Genomic DNA, 18,896 nt, shown 5'->3' on the forward strand with positions numbered 1-18,896 from the left:
AAAGTAGTTTAAAAGTAACTAAAAGCTACAGAAAACACAAAAATATAGAGCTAGAAAAATAGAGGGATAGATAATAAGTAAAATTAGGTCAAAAAAACTTCAAACAAGCAAAGGATGGCAGAGATTGAGAGAGGATAGAGAAAGCATGCCCAGAACCATAGCAATGAATGAGAAACAAGATGGCCGCGCCCGTTCACGACCGCGTGGGTAAGTTCGCGCGAGATTTTCCTTGCGAGTACGCGCGAAATTGTACTAGCGAGCAGCACACTTTGCGAGATTACACATAGCGGGCGGAAACGGAATTACGTCACGCCAACAAGATGGCCGCGCCCGTGTACGACCGATAGGGTAACTTGGCAAACGTATAGCTAGAAGCGCCTCGCGAACACGCGCAAGATCACGCGAACATACACGTCGCAAAAAAAACAATTTTGTATTCGCACGTATTCGCGGCTTCCGAAATCGATCTCGCACGGATTCGCGCCCCAAAAAACGTGCGAAATTGCAGAAAAAACGATTTTAGCTAAACTGAAAGCAATGAGCAGGTGCAAAAGTTCAAACTTAACATTAGTAACATTCAAGGTAGTGCTTCCTGATGGGCACCTCCAGAGTTTGCAACTATTCTATGACCCTGCTATGACCCAAACAGCAGGCTCATAGAATAGCTACAAGTACACCATAAAGGTCCTGTGAAAAAAAAATTTCACTGCAACAAAAAGCAAATTACAGATAAGGAAGGAAGCAGGTGCCAGCCAGACTGGAACTTTCAAAATTACTGACACATTAATGAAACACAAATTAATTGATGGCAGTTGAAGAAGGGCAGGTGTGCTTGCTTTTTTCAACCACCATAATCTACAGTGATAAATAAACCTAATGGGTGGCAGTGAGGATGTACCAGAGGGTGGCATGGGTGTCCCAGAGGGTGGCAGTGGTGAAACAGAGGGTGCTGTGAACCTGTGATGATAAACCAGACGTAGAAACAACATAGTCGCGGCCGTTGCGAGCCGAAAAGTAAGTTCGCAATTGCGAACTCGTCCCAAAATCGGCGCGAACGCGCGCCAACACAAAAAACGGGAAAATCCGCAAATCCGCTAGAGTTCGCGGATCTTCGCGGATTGCGAATCCGTAAATCCGCAAGTTCGCGTACGCGAGATCCGCTAGATCCGCCCATGCTTAGGCCTGATTCACAAAGGTAACTTACACTTTTGAGTTAGTTTCCTACTTTTCAGTATTTACAAACTGCACTTTTGTAGTAACTTACATGTTTGTAGCAAGTTCAGCACTACACATGCACAACAAATGGTAGTGCAACACTCTCCCACAGAAAATATTAGAGGTAGGAAATTACTAAACAAAAGTGCAAGTTATTACACGAGTGCAGTTTGTGAATACCAAATAGTACGCTTACTCAAAAGTGTAAGTTACAACAAAACTTAGTAAGTTTTACAGTACGACTGTAGTACTGCAAGACGTTCTACAAATTGCACTCTGGGAATCAGGCCTTAAGTGGAGCCTATAATGGCACTGGTCCCTTCCTTGGCACATAGGAATACTGAGCTATTATGTTTTGCAAAATGGCAAATGTTTAAGCATGATTGATTAGACACAAACCCCACCAAAATAGCTCTGGCGTTAGCCTTGCCTTCAATATTCTAGTCTTAAGTCGAAATCCTCGATTAGCCTGTCCTTCTTCATACACGAGAAAGAGAATTGAACAGAAACTGTTTATTTCAGAAATCTCATGGGGCAGTCTTTGGCAATGAGAATACTGGCCAGGACTGTGACAGATAACACATGCAAGATAACTAGGTTAGCAAGGCCCGGACCAGTCTATGGCAACTATGGGTAAGCGTGTTAGCCACAGACAAGGCACATTCCATACTCTTCATCGAGCCGCCTATTGAAATTCAGGACCCATGAAGCAATCCAAAAGTGAATAGCCTGGAATCACATCAAAGGCAATGCCACACTCACTGACGCCCACAAAGATGCTGCCATTGGGAGTACAGCAGAGCATGCCAGTGTAGGCAAGATGCCTGATGCTTACAGCAGGAAAACAGAGGTCAGCATGATCCACAGGTACGTCTGTTGGGAATGTGTCACATTCCTTTATGCCATGCCTATGAAAGAACAAATCAAGACAAGTGTCTTCTTTGATAAGGGGTGTGAGAATCATTGGCAAGGACCCTCAAGGCTCACTGGGCAAGTGAGTGCAAATCCAGCAAGAAGAAAGATTTAAACTTTGTTGGTACCATTCCAGCAGATGACAATAAGTGTTGTTTAGGTTGACAAAGCGGCTGTGTCGCAGGTGTATAGCATGTAGCCTGCAATTGCTTTGGTCACAAGTGTTGCCCCATGTTTTAATGAAGGGATAGACAGAGATCCAGAGAACAAGGCTTGATGGGAAGATGGGCAGCCAAAACCACAGTGGGATCGGTAGCAGATGGCCAGTCAGTCACTGCAGATAAAACTAGTAATAGTGAGAAGGAAGGGCTGCATTCTGTAAGTACCAAGGCTGCAAAAATGCAGGCACTGGAGCCACTTTCTGTGACATCAGCATTGTATCTGATGACGGCCACAAGCTAAAGGCTGGATGAAGGCGAGAGGCACAGAAGGAACAATATCCGGAGGTGCAGGTACTTGCCTGCAATGGGAAGAATGCACATAGGCAGGGATTCCTCAGCACTTCACAGCAGTGTTGGTGGTGAGCACTACCTGGTGGGTTCTTTCCAACTTGGCTACAAGGTAAACTTTGTTGGAGCACCTTCACAAAGGTTCAGCCACCAGGCTTCAGTTCAATGCAGGCATCAGTAGGGCAATCAGACAAGACAGCTCAGACCTGAGAACAGAAACTACAGAGCCAGCTGATCAGTTACTAACAATACTGCAAGACTACCTCATTATCCAGTGCAGAGCTAGAGTGGCAGGTGAAACTGGAGAACTTGAAGGGAGCATTATGTGTGGGTGCATGGCCACCTTGTATGGGCTCATTCTAGTCTTAGGGAATGACTCGTATTGGCTAGAGCATCGGGAAATTTCAGTTGTGTCTCTGAACATTTCTTGGCTATCTTCTTTTTTGAGGTGGAATTATACCAGTCCACTTTGCCGTAGGATTCTAAGTGGTAGGCACATTGGAAATGCTGTTTAAATCCTTGGGTTTTGCATGCTTCCTGAACTACAAAGGATGTAAAGTAGGTGCTCCAGTCATTGGAAAGGTGGAGGGGCACCCCAAACTGGGGAATAAACTTCCTCAACAGCTTTATGGCTACAGTAATGGAATCAGCACATGTACCTGGGAACCTTCAAGCAACCATAAACACATGCACACAATCACAATTAGAGAAAAAAGGAGCAACATTTAGGCATCTGACTAAAGTTCATCTACAAATATACAAAGGGCCTCAAGAGGAGGGTGGTCTTTTTTTGTTTGTCCTCATTCACCTCAGACCACAATAACAGGCCTAGTAGCATGTACCAAAAGCACCTTTACAGAGTAAAAAGGTGTGTGATCTCGCCCTCTTACTGGTACACCTGCGAAGTGGAAGGATACAGTCCCGAATGGGTAAGGTCACTCTCGAAATTTGGTCCGGTATGTACCGGCGAATGCTTGCGATGGCAGAAGGTGGGGGTGGGTTTACCCATCACAGTCAATAGAGATCCAAAGCGGTATAATCATGGGGCACATTGCTTTTTAAAACAGACACAAGACAGAGCTCTAATTAATTTCTATTGTCTGTAATTTTAACCACCTTAATAAGAATGTCCAAAGTGCTTTCTTCCTCTTAGTCTGGGTCCCTCTCAGGTGTGTCGAAACAAGGGAAGCCAACCAGTCAGAGTGTAGTGGAGGCGAGCATTCCACCCATCTTCGACAAATTTCGCTTCTGCCTAGAAGTATGGCATAAAAGAGAAAGGCTCCTGCTGGGCCTATAACTTCATTAGAGATTCCAAAAATTATCATAGAAAGGCTTACCTTAACTTGGTGATCAAGGATTGGAGAACCGTAGCCTTAAGGCTCGGCGGCGCAGGGTACGCCTGAAATCCCCGGGATTCACCTGCCTTGTCAAATACAGAGACACGGACTCTTCGTCTGGTATTTATTAGCTGCAGCTAGTACAGTGGTCTTAGAAGTCGTCAGTATAACGAGGTTCAAAAGAGACTGCCACTGAACTCCGTGGCGCACAGGTTTATATACGGTACAATACAATGCAAAATACAATTGCACAAGAACATGCGACATAGGCAAACGTTTAAGGACAATGCTTTAAGGCTTAAGACAACTCAAGTTTCCCGGTATGTTTGTTATTCGACCCCTTGAGTAAATTACGAGTGAATCCACACAATTCGATTTACAAGTAGAGAAAACACAGCTGCATGTTGTAGAAGGTCAATCGTGAACCAGGAGAATACATGAGACATATAGCAAGGTCAGCAGATAAGATAACCTGGAGGAAAGAATGGTGTGAGCCAACAAATAGTCCGGACGGGGATTAATCAGCTCAGACAGGAATTAGTGTACTCGGCCAGTCCCCGACACTCGTTAGTAAACATAAGCAAAGAAGCCACCTGACACGTGAATGCAGAAACGACAAAAACATTGCGTTCGCCGCGCTGCCTGAGTGAGGGCAACACAAAATGGCGACAACGTACAAAATGGAGGCTGAGCATGAACGAATTCGTAATTTACAGAACCTAAGACCCTCCTTTTGCCATTACTCAGGCAAAGACAAACCAACTCATGCTAATCTGAGTCGGACTCAGCATCGATGTTCATAAAGTCCTCAAGCTGCTGTTGTACCATGTATCATCCTAATATTCTCTATCCTTGATTTTCAGAACGTGGAACGCATAAAGTAGCCAATAGGCCACACACTGCGGGACCACATTGAACGCACAAACAACAAGAGAATATGATGGCAAAAATTGCTCCCAGGAACGTTAGGATCTTCCATCCCCAGGTTGACAATATTCTCCAAAACCATCCCATAAAAGACCAATCCCCTTCGTCCTGATGGATCGACTCGGAGATGGTATGCAATTTGGAAATGGCTTGATATACTGCCGGAGCATCTTCTGGAATATAAATGCAACAGCTAGATCCGATCAATTTACAGACACCTCCTCGGTCTGCTAGGATCACATCTAACGCAATTCGATTTTGCAACGTCATAAGACGATCAGCCTGAAGCTCGGCTGTAGTGTTACCTATCGCACCTGCAGTAACATTAATAGTGGTCTCAACCACTCAAACCAATTGTCTGATGTTTCTGCTGTTGGCCATCGGGCCCCAAAAGGGAAGGAATCCTTTAAGGAAATCTCCTCCTTCTTGCTCTGCCGTGTCCTTGGCATCGAATATACCTCGGCTGTATCTAGTTCTGTGGTGGTCTGACGGAGCCGAATATGTAGGGGGAAGAAGGAAAGCTATATAACAGGTTCCAAAAAAGTTGGAAGGGAGCCAGGTGTAAGCTCTATCTTTGCAAACAAAATAAGTTTCTTGTGACGGAACCAATGGAGGGAAATCAGGGGACGAGAAAATGTAGGTGTGTAAACAACCCTGTTTATTCATTGTCAGTTTTCTTACTGTTGACTTGGAGACAAAAATTACCTTGATGGGGTACAGTCCATACTGGGGAAGACTCACCCTTTTTATTTTTGTCACCAAGACTAGAAACATAGTGGGTAACATTCCATCCTTCATAAGCTCTCTTCTCTTCCAATAGAATTTTTCCCCTTTCGACAATCTTAGCCATAACTACTATACCTTTGATCACAGAGCTGTGACTGAAATCCAATCCAGTCCCAGAAGTCTTTACAGGATTTCTAAGTCTGTTGTGGTATGCGGCCGAAAACATAGTCAGGTAGGCCCAAGCTGAACCTTCCTATGAAAAAGGGAGAACCAAATACGGCATCCCCTTTTGTGCATTGTGTGCCATAAGACCGCACACCCAACAGTCAGTCATATTAATGGCCAACTGGTGTTGGTGTAATAACTGGATAAACGTATTATTCATATATTCAGCCCTCCTTATCTGTTCTTGAGGGGGTAGAGTATGCATTTTATGTGAAAAGACAGAAAGACGAGAGAGCAAAGAAGTTGTGGAATTAGCAACACTTCTCGGATGTAGAACATGGACAATCCAACCAATACAGGCTAATAAAATACACAAAAACATGAAAATACACAAAGTCACGCCAAATGGACTACGCAATGATTTACAATATTTCAATCTCATTTCTTGCTTCCTACTTTCCCTACCTACGGTTATTGTACCATCCATCTTTATCTAAAAAAAAATGTCGCTCACGGCAATCTTCTTTGATCACTCAGCTATATACTTCTGTATATCCTGAGGCACTAGCCGCTTACTAAAAGAACAGAAAATCAGGTTACAGTCTGAGCCTCCTACCGTGACCCTGCGATGGAGACGGATGGCACTTCTAATACTAATACTACACAAAAACAAAAAGGACAACAAAAGGACAAAGCAACCAAAATGTCTTTAAGTGGTATGAGAAAAAAAAAAATTCTAAGTGTTCAATTCTTCTGATCAACTCTCGACCTCAAGTTATAGCGTGTTTTGCTCGGCACGGTCTGGTCTTGAAATAGGGCTTTTGGATTTGTAGTGTCTATTCGAAGATGCGCAGGCACAGTGGCTTTAAGAATATCGTCATCTGCTTTCTCAGACTGAGTTCCATAAATTTGGGCATCACTGAAGGGCACTAAACAAGGAACTGCTGCAGTATCCGAATCTCTTACACCACTGCGAATCCACTGTTCAAAAAGTAATGGCAAAGGCACTTTTTTATAGTGCACGCCATGCACCCAGTTTCGTTTGCCGACCACTTTCACAGCCGTGCGGGTGACGAGCAAAACTTGCGTAGGCGTAGACCAACGAGGATCCAGATTCTTTGTCCGTTGAAAATTTTTGATGCAGACACAGTCACCGGGCAAAATGGTGTGACCTGGGTCCGTGGAGGCCTCTGGCAAAGCACTTTGTACCTGTTGACGAATAATACTTAATTTAGTAGTCAAATCATGCAAATAGTCAATTAACAAAGGATATGGTATGTCAAAATATCTCTTGGGGCGAGGGACACCCCAAACATTTGCTGGGCATCCAAATACCACTTCATATGGGCTAAGTCCCATACGAGAGTGTACAGTAGTTCTGGTTGACAAAAGAGCTAGGGGCAAGGCATCTGGCCAGGCAAGACCCGTACTGGCTTGAATCTTAGCTAGTTTAAGTTTGAGCGTACCATTATAACACTCAACCAAACCTGCTGACTGTGGATGGTTTGCCGCATGGAATTTTTGTCTGATCCCAAGACCAGAACATACTTTCTGCATAATTTGACCCACGAATTCACTCCCATTGTCACTCCAGACAATTCGCGGCAAACCGAATCTGGAGAAGAACTCTTTAAGTAACACTTTAGCAGTTGACAGAGCAGTGTTATCTTTCAAGGGGTAGGCCTCTATCCAACAGGAAAAGGCACATACCACCACCAGAACATACTTAAGGTTGTTGCATTGATCCATATGAATGTAATCGATCTGCAGCACTTCAAAAGGATATGACGGGGGAGAAAAATGGCCTGCCGGAGTTGGGGTACCCTTTCCTGGGTTATGCATTAGACAAACAATACAATGCTTAACCACGTTCTCTGCACATTTCGGAATTCCTTCATTCTGCCACACAGGAGCCAAAAGCTTACAAATGCCTTTCGCACTAATGTGGGCTGGACCATGAGAGATAGTTACAACCGGCAATACATAAGCGTCCGGTAATAACCATCGCTGATGTTCCGACAACTCCGTCCAACAACCCGTCGAGTCTAACATTCCCATACTCTCTTTCCACGTTCTTAATTCCTTTTCAGTTGCTTCTCCCTGAATCGTTTTCACACTCTCAATCGTATCTTCACACATTCCAATTTCCCTAACCCAGTTTGCAGGACCTGCCACATACATTCGACTAGCTGTATTTCTAGCTGTAGTTTTTGCTACTTCGTTTGCAAACGCATTTCCACGACCCACATCATCTGTGACTTTTTTATGTGTGCTGCACTTTATGATTGCTATCTGTGCAGGTAAGGTAAGTGACTCGAGAAGATCAGTCACTAACTGACCATGCTGGATCTTTGTCCCGTGAGAGGTAAAGAATCCTCTCTACCTCCATAACCTACCAAAGCTATGTGCAACGCCAAAAGCATACTGGCTGTCGGTGTACACATTCACTCTCTTTCCTTTTGACAACACACATGCTCTAGTCAAGGCTATCAATTCAGCTGCTTGGGCTGAATTGTGTCCGATACGTGCCGCCTCAACAATTGTACATAAGGTGGTAACAACATAGGCAGTAGTAGTCTCCCCATTTGGAAGCTTGAAACAGGAACCGTCTACCCATAGGATCCCATCCGGGTCCTTGAGCGGAGTGTCCTTCAAATCAATTCTACCCTTCGTTTCTTCTTCCGTTCGAAGAAAACAATCATGTTTCTCCTGAACATCTTTCTCATCGGGTAATGGCAACAGCGTAGCTGGATTTAACGTGTTACATCTTTTGATGTGCACATGGTTCCCCAAAATTGTCAGCTCGTAGCCAGACAAACGAGCACTCGTAAGATGCTGTGTTCTGGTTCTATTCAACAAAGTATCCTCTGCATGCGGAACCATAACAATGAGCGTGTTATCCAATACTAATCCAGCCGATTGTCTGATAGAAATCGCTGCAGCTGCTGTGGCTCCAAGACAACTGGGCAAAGCTTTAGCTACTGGGTCTAATGTAGCGGAGAAATAGGCACATGGCCTCTGCTTATCTCCAAATGTCTGCGTCAAAACCGACAATGCGCAACCCTCTCTCTCGTGAACATACAGTGTAAAAGGCTTACTGTAATCTGGGGTTACCCAACACCTGAGCAGAACACAGAGCAGCACGTAGGTCAACAAAGCTTTTCTGACATTCATCCGTCCAAGGGAGCGGATGTGGCGTATCTTTCAACGTTAGGTCCAACAGTGGTCTAGCCAAAAGTGAAAAATTGGGAATCCATTGTCTACAGTAAGAAGTGATACCCAAAAAGGCACGCACTTCTCTTTGTGTGGTAGGTACAGACATCTGCGAAATAGCATGAATACGTTGTGGGGTCAATCGCCTTCCCTCCTTCGACAAGAGATGACCTAGATAGGTAACCTCTTGGCGGGCATATTGCAACTTAGAGGGGGACACCTTATGCTGTAGTGCAGACAAATGGTGCAATAATGCAATATTCACTTCCTTACACACATCCTCCGTATCAGCAGCCACCAACAAATCATCCTGAATAAGTGTAGCGCCAGGAGGCAAAGGAAGAGCATCAAGTTGTGACTTAAGAGCCTTGCTATAGATAGAGGGACTTTCACAATAGCCTTGAGGAGCTCTCTTAAATCTAAAACTTCGGCCACCGAGAGAGAAACCAAAGATATCCCTACTTTCTTCAGCAATAGGAATACTAAAGAAAGCATTCTTGAAGTCTATAACTGAAAACCAAGCTTCCAAAGCAGGAATCATTGTCAATAAAGCTGTAATGTCCGGAACAACAGGAAACTGTGGCACCACAATTTTATTGACCTCTCTAAGGTCAATAACAAATCTGTAAACAGGAGGTTGTGAAGGATCAGTTCTCTTAAGAAACGGAAGAACAGGACTGTTACAAACATTACCTCTTGTTTCCTCAACTACTCCTTTCTGTATGAATTCATCGACAATAGCCAAAAGTGCTCTCTCTCCATCACTAGAGATACGATACTGGGGAATGCGCGGCATGCTCACATTCTCCTTAACTGTGACAACATATTGTGGAATTGCAAGACAACCCACATCATTTGGGCCCGTAGCCCAAAGACTTTCAGGAAGAGAAAGCAACTCGGGTGGAAACTTGTCCCGCGACAGATATACGGAAGATGTAATTTTCTTCCCCAACGTAAGATGCACACCCGAAGGGGAACAATACAATGTTGCATGTAATCTTTTCAACAAATCTAGACCCAGCAAGTTCTCGCCGCAACCAGTTGTCAGAATAAGCGGAGCTTTTAAGTCATAGGGACCAATCGAAACAGGCAAGGGACAAGAAACCGGATTACGAACTGGGGCGCCAGAAAATCCTACATAAGTATTTATTAAGCCAGACAAAGGTGCCCCAGGGAGTTTAACATGCATAATAGAACTTCTCATCGCACCAGTATCCAAAAGAAATGGTTCTGAAACACCCATAGTATTGATCGTGACATATGGCCCAATTTGATCTACTGGAATCGACACAACTCCCTCACTTCGTCCATGGCTGTCCTATTCGATCTGAAAATCGTCAGCCCTTTCTTCACAATAATCACCATTATAATACTGTGTGGACTGAACTCTCTGCTGATCAAAATAGTTCGTAGTAGATGGAGGAATAGAACGCTGCTCCTGAGAGGACACACCTCGTCCTCTACCTCTAGATCCTGACTGGGAATTACCACGACCTCGTGGAGCAGACATCCCATTATTACGCTGTAATAGAACCGGACAACTATTCTTAAAATGTCCCTCTTCTCTACAATACGCACATTGATTAGGACCCAACGGAAGACGTGGTGTGAAATACTCAGGTTTCTGAAACACTTTCTGAAACTGTGGGGGTTGAGAAAACTGAGGCTGCGCAGAACGCGGAGGATAAGCTTGCTGTAAAAGCACCTTCGTTTTCAAATCTTTATTCTTCTTCTCTTGTTTCTCTTTCTCCTCCTTATCCCTATTCTCATAATACTGTGCAGTAGCCAGTATTTTAGCAGGGGAGGAGACAGCCCATGCACTTTCAGAACTTTTTAGTTTATTCGATAATTCAGGAAGCAAGTTGTATACAAACTTGTCCACAAACAACCGTTGACCACCCTCTACACTCAAATCCTGACCACTATGATCAATAAACGTCTCTTCAAAACGAGTGAAGAAATCCGAAATGCTTTCGTCTTTCTTTTGCTTGCATGCTGCCAGCTTATCCCAATTAACTCGCACCGCAGGCATCATAGTTTTCATTAATTCTATTATTCTGCCAGGTAGGGCCGTAATGAGATCATCGGGTTTCGCACCACCCCCTTTTTTTTAAACTTGTTTTTATTGTTGCATCATCAAGCATAAAGACTGGGTGAATCATCTGCTGGCGCAGCGTCAACATTCAGCCGCGGTCAGCTATTCGCGCAACTTTTCAGCATAGAAATCTAGGCAATTTGGCATTTCATCCACTGAACATAACAGGCCACTCAATCAGGTAAGTAAGCTAGGATACAGGCAATAATCTCCGTATGGGAGAGCAAAGAGGAACAGTAGATATATGAGTCCCTGCTGTGGGGGTCGTTGGATCAGGGCATGTATAGTTCGCATAGTGGTGGCGCCATGTAACTGGGGGGACAAAACTGTGGGGGGGAGCAAGTAGGCGATAGCACGAGCATAGCAGGAGGAGACTGGTGTCGGGCGATGGGGAGCAAGGGGGGGGCGTTCACAGTATTCGCTCATAGCGAGGTAGGGTGGTCAGTGGATGGAGCCGTCTTGTGCGTGGGGCAACAGGGTGGTCGGCATGGGGGGGCCGTTAGCAATGAGGGGGCACGTGTAGCCGGGATCCGGGACAGGTGGAGAGGGAATCAGCCAAGGATCATGGGCGCGTTCAGGTGGGCGGATGGGGGGAGGGGGGTAGGCGTGGGTGGGACATCCACGCGCAAGGACTGCCGGAAGCTATGGAGGAGCATGGCCCATTCCATTGAAATGGGACGTTTACGCGCACCCCTGGCTTCTTCCTCTCGGAGGGCATCCTCCTCGGCCGCCGCCCATGCCGCTATGGGGGGCCTTCCGGGGATCGCCAATGCATAGCTATACATCGTTTCGCCAATAGCAGCGCTAAGGACACAAAGCGCCTGTGTGCCGGGGCCCGTTTAGTGATGTGAAAAATGCCTAGTGCGCTGGACTCCCAGGTGGCTAGAGATGTGAGGCATGTGAGTTCTGTCAGCGTGTCATGTACCATCTGCCATAGGGAGTGGAGGTTGGGGCAGCTCCAAAACATGTGGCGAAAGTCCGCAGTGGGGGAATGACATCTAGGGCACAGGAATGTGGTCGTGGGATAGAACTGTTGCAGTCGTGCCGGCGTGAGATAGTCCCTGTGCAGTATGTAGTATTGGATGTTTTTGAAACGGGCGTTCCTAGAGACTCGTTTCGGGGCTTCAAGCGCTTTGGTCCATTCCGAATCATGCAATGCACGTCCAATGTCTTCCTCCCATTTGGCCCATAGAGTCGTCAGCGGGGCGTACGAGAGTTCTCGGGTCGATTTGTAGAGCCAAGTGATTAAGTGGCGTTCCACACCCATTCACAGGATAGCGTGTATGACTGGATGCGCGTCGGGTTCACCGGTCTGGAGATTATGGTAAGGACGGAAACCCTCAAGCAGCTGTTGGTGGTTGAGGAATTGGCCTGGGGGGAGTGCGAACTCAGCGACCAGCCGGTCGAACGACTTCAACTGCCCCTCCTCAAAGAGCGACTCCATGTCCGTGATGCCCCAGCGCGTCCATTCGGCAAGCATAGGAGCCGAGAAATAGAGTTCCCGCCTGGGGCAGTCCACCAGCGGTAGTGCCGGGGAGTACGGAACCCTCCCGGGGGAGATCCGGTGGATCCGCATCATGCATCGACGCGCTATCGCGACCTGAAGGGGATATGTACGTCGTGGTTTGGTGCCCGGAAGGAGGAGACGGATAAGCTCCGGGTTTGTGACTCTGCCCGTCGGTGCATGTTGGTCCGCCGTCCAATATGACAACCATTGGAGCTGCGCCGCTAGGAAATAGGACTCGAAGGAGGGAGCTCCTAGCCCTCCCTGCGTCGTGGGGAGTTGGAGGGGTTTTAGGGCCACTCTATGTCGGCCTGAGCCCCAAACAAGGGTGCCCAAGAGTGAATTGAGGTCTCGGAAGAAGGACCTTGGTGGCACCACCGGTAGGTTGGTGAAATGGTAGAGGAGCCAGGGAAGCATTACCATTTTGGCCAGAGCTATCCGCCCTATCGGGGCGAGCGGGAGCTTGGTTTAGAAGGCAACCGTCGGGCGAAGGCTAGCTAGTATTCTACGGTGATTACCGTCAAAGATGTCGGCCGGAGAGTGATACAGACGGACGCCGAGGTATCGGGGGGCTTCTGCCGACCATGCGAGTCTATGAGCCCCTAGTTTAATGTCACAGGGTGGTAATTCCGGGTGGAAGGGGTAGATCGTGGATCGTGGATTTGTCCCAGTTCACTCGGAGTCCAGAGGCATCAGCGAATTCAGCGAGCGCCACTCCTATGGGGGTGAGATCGATTTCGATGTCCCGGACATATATGAGGAGGTCGTCTGCGTACATTGAGACACAATGCCCCAAAGTATACCCTCCTGACGCAGTCTGACCGCCAGCGGTTCGACGGCTAGGGCGAAGAGAAGAGCTGACAGGGGGCATCCCTGTCTGGTGCCTCGACGGACCTCGAATGCAGGTGAAATGTGTTTCCCAATCTTGACCCGTGTCGTCAGATCAGTGTACAACAGGCGTGTGTACGCTGTGAGTGTCGGGCCAACATTGAGTCGGCGTAGAACCGAGAACAGGTACGGCCAGGTGAGGGTGTCGAAAGCCTTTTCTAGGTCTAAGATGAGGCAGGCAGCGCGGGGGAACCTGTCTCGCACCTGGTCTTGGACATGGAAGACCCGGCGGATGTTCTGTGAGGTATTTCTTCCTGGAACGAAGCCGCATTGGTCGGGGTGGACCAGTGGACATATGACCTGGGCGTATCTGTCAGCTAGTATCTTCCCGAGGATCTTGCAATCCGCTGATAGGAGCGTGATGGGACGAAATGAACCCATGTGGTGCGGGTCTCTGTGAGGTTTGGGGAAGGTGACAATCACTGATTCTCGTAGTGAACAGGGTAGAACTCCTATATCAAGTGCCGCTGCAAACACCTGAGCCAGGCGAGGGACCACCAGGGGGGAAAATGTCAGATAGTACTCTAGCGGGAAGCCGTCCAAGCCTGGTGTTTTATTACGAGACAGGGCTCGCGGTGCCTGCGTGATATCTGAGGGTGCTATTTTAGCGTCGAGCGTACGCCTGTCAGCATCTGATATCGTGGGTAACGACAGTGGATCGAGGAAGTGGTCCATAAACGACAGAGAGGATCATGTCGGGGCTCCATACACCTGTGCATAATAGCATTGGAAGACCAGGAGGATCTCAGCTTGAGACCGTACTAGTACCCCCTCCAGGTTGACGATGTCCGTGATTGGTTTGATCTCAGTGTCTTGCCTCGCCATCCAGGCCAGCAACGGACCCGTTTTGTCCCTGCCTTTGTGGACCCTGGCGGCATAGGCCCTGAAATCATATTTCCTGAGATCGGCACAGGCCGCCTGGTATGTTGACTTTGCCTCAGCTATGAGCGCGGAGTGTCCTTCTGAGTCATTGGCCTGTTTAGTGAGTGCAGCTAAGCGCTGTTCCGTGGATGTGAATGTCTGTTCCAGTGTACGGCGAACCCCTGCGATCTGTTTAATGCATTCCCCCGTGCCACCACCTTGAACGCATCCCATTCCACCAGTGCCGACGTCGCCGTGTTTGCATTGTGTGAGAAGTAGTCTCGTATGCTGTGTTGGTGTGAATCCCTGAACACCAGATCCGACAAGCAGTCTGTAGGGAGTCGCCAGGTGGGGACAGGCGGGTGCGGGGGGCGCCAGGTCAGGCGTAGTATGTGGGCGTCATGGTCTGAAACGATCCGACCCAGGTAGTCCGAAGAGATCAGTTTAGGGAGGATCGGTGCAGAGCATAAGAATCTGTCCAGTCGGACTCGGAGGTTGTGGGGTATCGAGTGGAAGGAGTAAATGCGGGCATGGGGATATAAATGTCGCCAAGCGTCAGTAAGCTCCCAGTGCGTGGTCCACGCTCTGAATAGTTCCGCTTGCCGGGGGATTGGGGAGCGTGCAGGAGGGAGGTGTGAGCGGTCCAAAGAAGGGTCCAATGTGCAGTTGTAGTCACCCCCCAAGACCCACGGGACTGCAGTGAACTGGGCCAATACTCCTGTGAGGTGATCCCAGAATTTATCTTGCTCAGTGTTAGGGGCGTAAATGCTTCCCAGAAGGATCCCCTGGCCGTCTAAGAGCCCCTCTAGTAGTGCATATCTGCCTTCCCTGTCCACCACCCGTCTAAGTGCTCGAAAGGTGGTACCTGGCCTAACCCATATCAAAGCGCCACGCGCAAACGCTGAATATGTCGTGGCACAAAAGGTCCCCCGCCATTTGGCCTGTAACCGGCCTAATTCAGTAGCGTTAATATGTGTCTCCTGTAAGAGAGCAATATTAGTTGACATTCGCTTTATGTAGGAGTAGACAGAGTAACGTTTGCTGGGCGTGTGAAGACCTCGTACATTGAGTGTGAGGACAGTAACGTCCGGTCGTGGGGCCATCATTACTAAGGGATTGTGCATGTGAACTGGGCCCCCTTGTATTCCCCGAGGGCAGTGTGGTTGCATGTCTCATGTGTGCCCTTGCGCGCCTTGCTACCATAGGTACGGTGGGGGAACTGTCGGGAGGAAAAACAGGTAGAACCATGGGTGGGAAACAGTCCCAATACAGGGGATATATCACCGGAGGTGGCATATCCAAACCAAAGTCCCACAAGGGGAGAAATATAGTAAAATTCTGCGGGGGTGGCAGCATGTGTTACTGCTGGGCTTGTGCGCGGATCGGGCCTTTCTAGGAGATGTGTCGGTCGCACGCGCACTCACATAGCTAATCAATCATGCAGCATTGGCTCACAAACAGCACATAGGGCGATCAAGAAAAGAGGATACAGCAGTAGGTAGTCCGTCTTTCAGGAAGAGACGCCAGGCTGTCCAATCAGGGTAGCGTCCACCACGTGCGTGACCATAAGAGGGGAGGAAATCGGGCCAAACCCTGACATCGTGCCATCACTGTCTCGGTCCTTCTCAGGGGTGAATAGATGCGGTTGGCGTTCCAGGTCCGGTGCAAGGGGGGAGAGGTGTAGGTCTGTCACCGCCTTCAGAGCGTCTCGTCTCTCCTGCATGATTTGCGTGAGGTCGGGTGAGCCCGAGGGGGAGGAATTTTGGCTTTTGGATGAACCCGTCTGGGTACGTTTCGTGCCTCGTCTCCTGGATCGACGTGGATCGCTAGTGCGTTCTCGCTGGGGCCTGGCCCTGGGGATCAGCGGACAGTGGAACTCAGCCCAGTCCTGTGCCTCATCCGCAGTGGTGAAGAAGAGGGCCTTTCCTTTATGTAACACCTTGAGGCGAGCCGGGAACAGCAGGGAGTATTGGATATCATTTGCGTGGAGGCGTCGTTTAACATCCAGAAAGGTAGCCCTTTGTTGTTGGACTTCTCGGGCATAGTCCGGGAACACAATGACCTGTTGGTCTTCCACTTGCAGGGGGCCCGCTGCCCAGGCCGCTCGGAGTACCGCATTGCGATCTCGCAAGTGTAGGAACTTGGCCAGCATGGGGCGTGGAGGAAGACCCGGTTTAGGTGCCCGGGCGGGGACCCTGTGTGCTCGTTCAATAGAGAAGAACGCTGAGCGCTCCGACTCGGGGGTGAAAGAACTAGTCCATGATTCCATATAGGTCAGGGGATCCGATTTCTCGATTCCCTCCGGCAACCCCAGGACGCGAATATTGCATCTCCTCGAACGCCCTTCCAAATCGATCGTACGTTCCTCGAGGGCCGCCACTCGGCGCAAGATGTTCTGCATGTCTGTCGCCTGCGTCTTCACCTTGGGTTGCATCTCGGCCACAGTCTGCTCCCCTTCCTTCACCCTGTCCGCCAGTTTACAGTGGTCATCTCGAATCAGGCTTATGTCCGTCGTCAGGACTCCCAATCGTTCCTCCATCGAGAGCCGGGAGAGTTCAATGGCTGCCAACACCTGGTCCAGTTTCGCTGACAGCGTGGGGTCGGTGTGTGGGGTGTTGACTTGTGTCCAGGCCCGCGTTTGCGGCATGTTCTAAGGGGCTGTTTCAGGGACGGCGGTCGCCTGCTGGCCTCTCGGTTTCCCCATGGGACCGTCGGGATGGGCCCTGCACCGTCGTGTATTTTGAGGGGAATAGTTGGCGCCGGATACCAGGTCGCTAGGGCCGAGAGCAGCACTGTAGGGGCTAGTGACACTGCTTACGCTGGCGCTGGGGTGGTTAGGGACTCCCCCGGTGTAGTGATCGCGTCCACGTGGCTTGACGAGCAGCAAAGAAAGAGTGGCAAGAGCGGGGGCAGCCGGGGCTCCGGCGTGGTCAAGTGGCTCCGTGCGCTCGATGATGCAGATACACAGGGGAGATGAAGACCAGGAGGGTCTGGATCCGGAGTAGGCCGTTGGTCTGCAACTTCTGGTGGCAGCACAGATGGACTGGGAGGCGTATCCACACGCCAGATCCCTTCCAAGGTAGGGCCCCCCCCTACGTGTTGCAGAGTCCCGTCCCCTTCACAGAGGGATCAAAGCGCCGACGGCGGGCCAGGGGGTCACGTGATAAGGCCCCAGGGGTCCTAGGTGTGGTGGAGGGTGTCCTCTGTGTGGCGGGTAGCTGCCGCCGTTTTGAGGGTGCCGCTGACTTCACAGCGGGGACGCGGTAGCTGACAGCGCGTCCGGCGCCGAAGCTGCTCTCGGCGCCACGTTAAGGTCAGGCATTTCCGACCGGTGCGTCGCCTCCGTGTCCTGGGCCGTTTCGGGCCATCCGCTCTGGGGCTGGAGGGGTCGGCGACTCCCGATGAGCCTTGGAAGGTGCAGGGGGCTGCCGGGACACCGGAGCCAGAGCCTCCGGGCAGGGGGAAGGGGCCGGCACTCACCGCCCAGCTGTGTCGCGGTTGTCCGTGGGATCCGCCGTCGGCAGGCCCAGTCAGGTCGGGAAAGCAGGCGGAGTCGATGCGGGATATAGGTCAGACTCCCGTCTGAAACAAGGCGCAGGCAGCGTGGGGTCTCCGTCTTGCGCCCGCCATTTTGCGCTCGAGCGTGGAGCTTCGGCAGGGACAGGGAGCCCGATCGCGGCTCCGTCGCGCGGGGCCGGCCGCGCCTCTCGGTCCAGATCTCCTCAGCAGTCAGCTGGCCGTACCGGTCAGGGTTCCCAAACCGGCAACGCTGGCGTACAGTGGCTCCGGCTTCAGCGGAGCGGGGCCGCGACCGCCATTTTGCAGTCCGGCGCGCGGCTCCGACGAGAGATCTCACTGGGGTCGCCACACGGCGGTGCGGTCCGCAGCACACCAGGGGGGTGCCACTGGATGCAGGGGCAGCTCGGATGCTGAATTTAGAAGTTGAGGCTCCTGGCGATCTCTGGAACAGGGCAGGATGCTAGCCCGATCGCAGAGCCTCAGCAAAGCACAGCCGCCATCGTGGCTTGCTAAGCCACGCCCTCGCACCACCCACTTGACCTGCATCAGCGGCTCTAATAGCGGCCCAATCACCACCACATTCAGCATTATGATTTTCCCTACGAATCCGTGCCCACAAGGCTTGCGGAACAACATTCCCAAACAACATATCTGTATCGGCCAAATTCATAATACAAGCATCAACTGTTTGAGATAATTCCTTATAATATCCAGCCGGATTTTTACGAGGGTCCGGGAGAGTCTGTTTAAGCGCCAATACTTCAGACCTTTTCCAAGGTTCGTGGACCCATATACGCTGGAAATGAGCAGGAACAGCAGGCGGACCAACTACTGCGTCCCTCCATACGGGAGGAACTTCACGCATCGGATAATTCTTTAATGTCTGCATTTTTGGCAGGATCAGTCTTGGAAAGGGATAAGGACAAGAACATTGTTCGAAACGCAATGAGTTTAGTGACTGCGTCTCCAACTCGTGGCCCTACAATAAAACCTTTATCGAAATCGGCTTGTAATTTTAATAGCTC

The sequence above is a fragment of the Lissotriton helveticus genome, chromosome 5_1 (genome assembly GCF_964261635.1).
Source record: "Lissotriton helveticus chromosome 5_1, aLisHel1.1, whole genome shotgun sequence".
In the NCBI taxonomy this organism is placed as follows: Eukaryota; Metazoa; Chordata; class Amphibia; order Caudata; family Salamandridae; genus Lissotriton; species Lissotriton helveticus.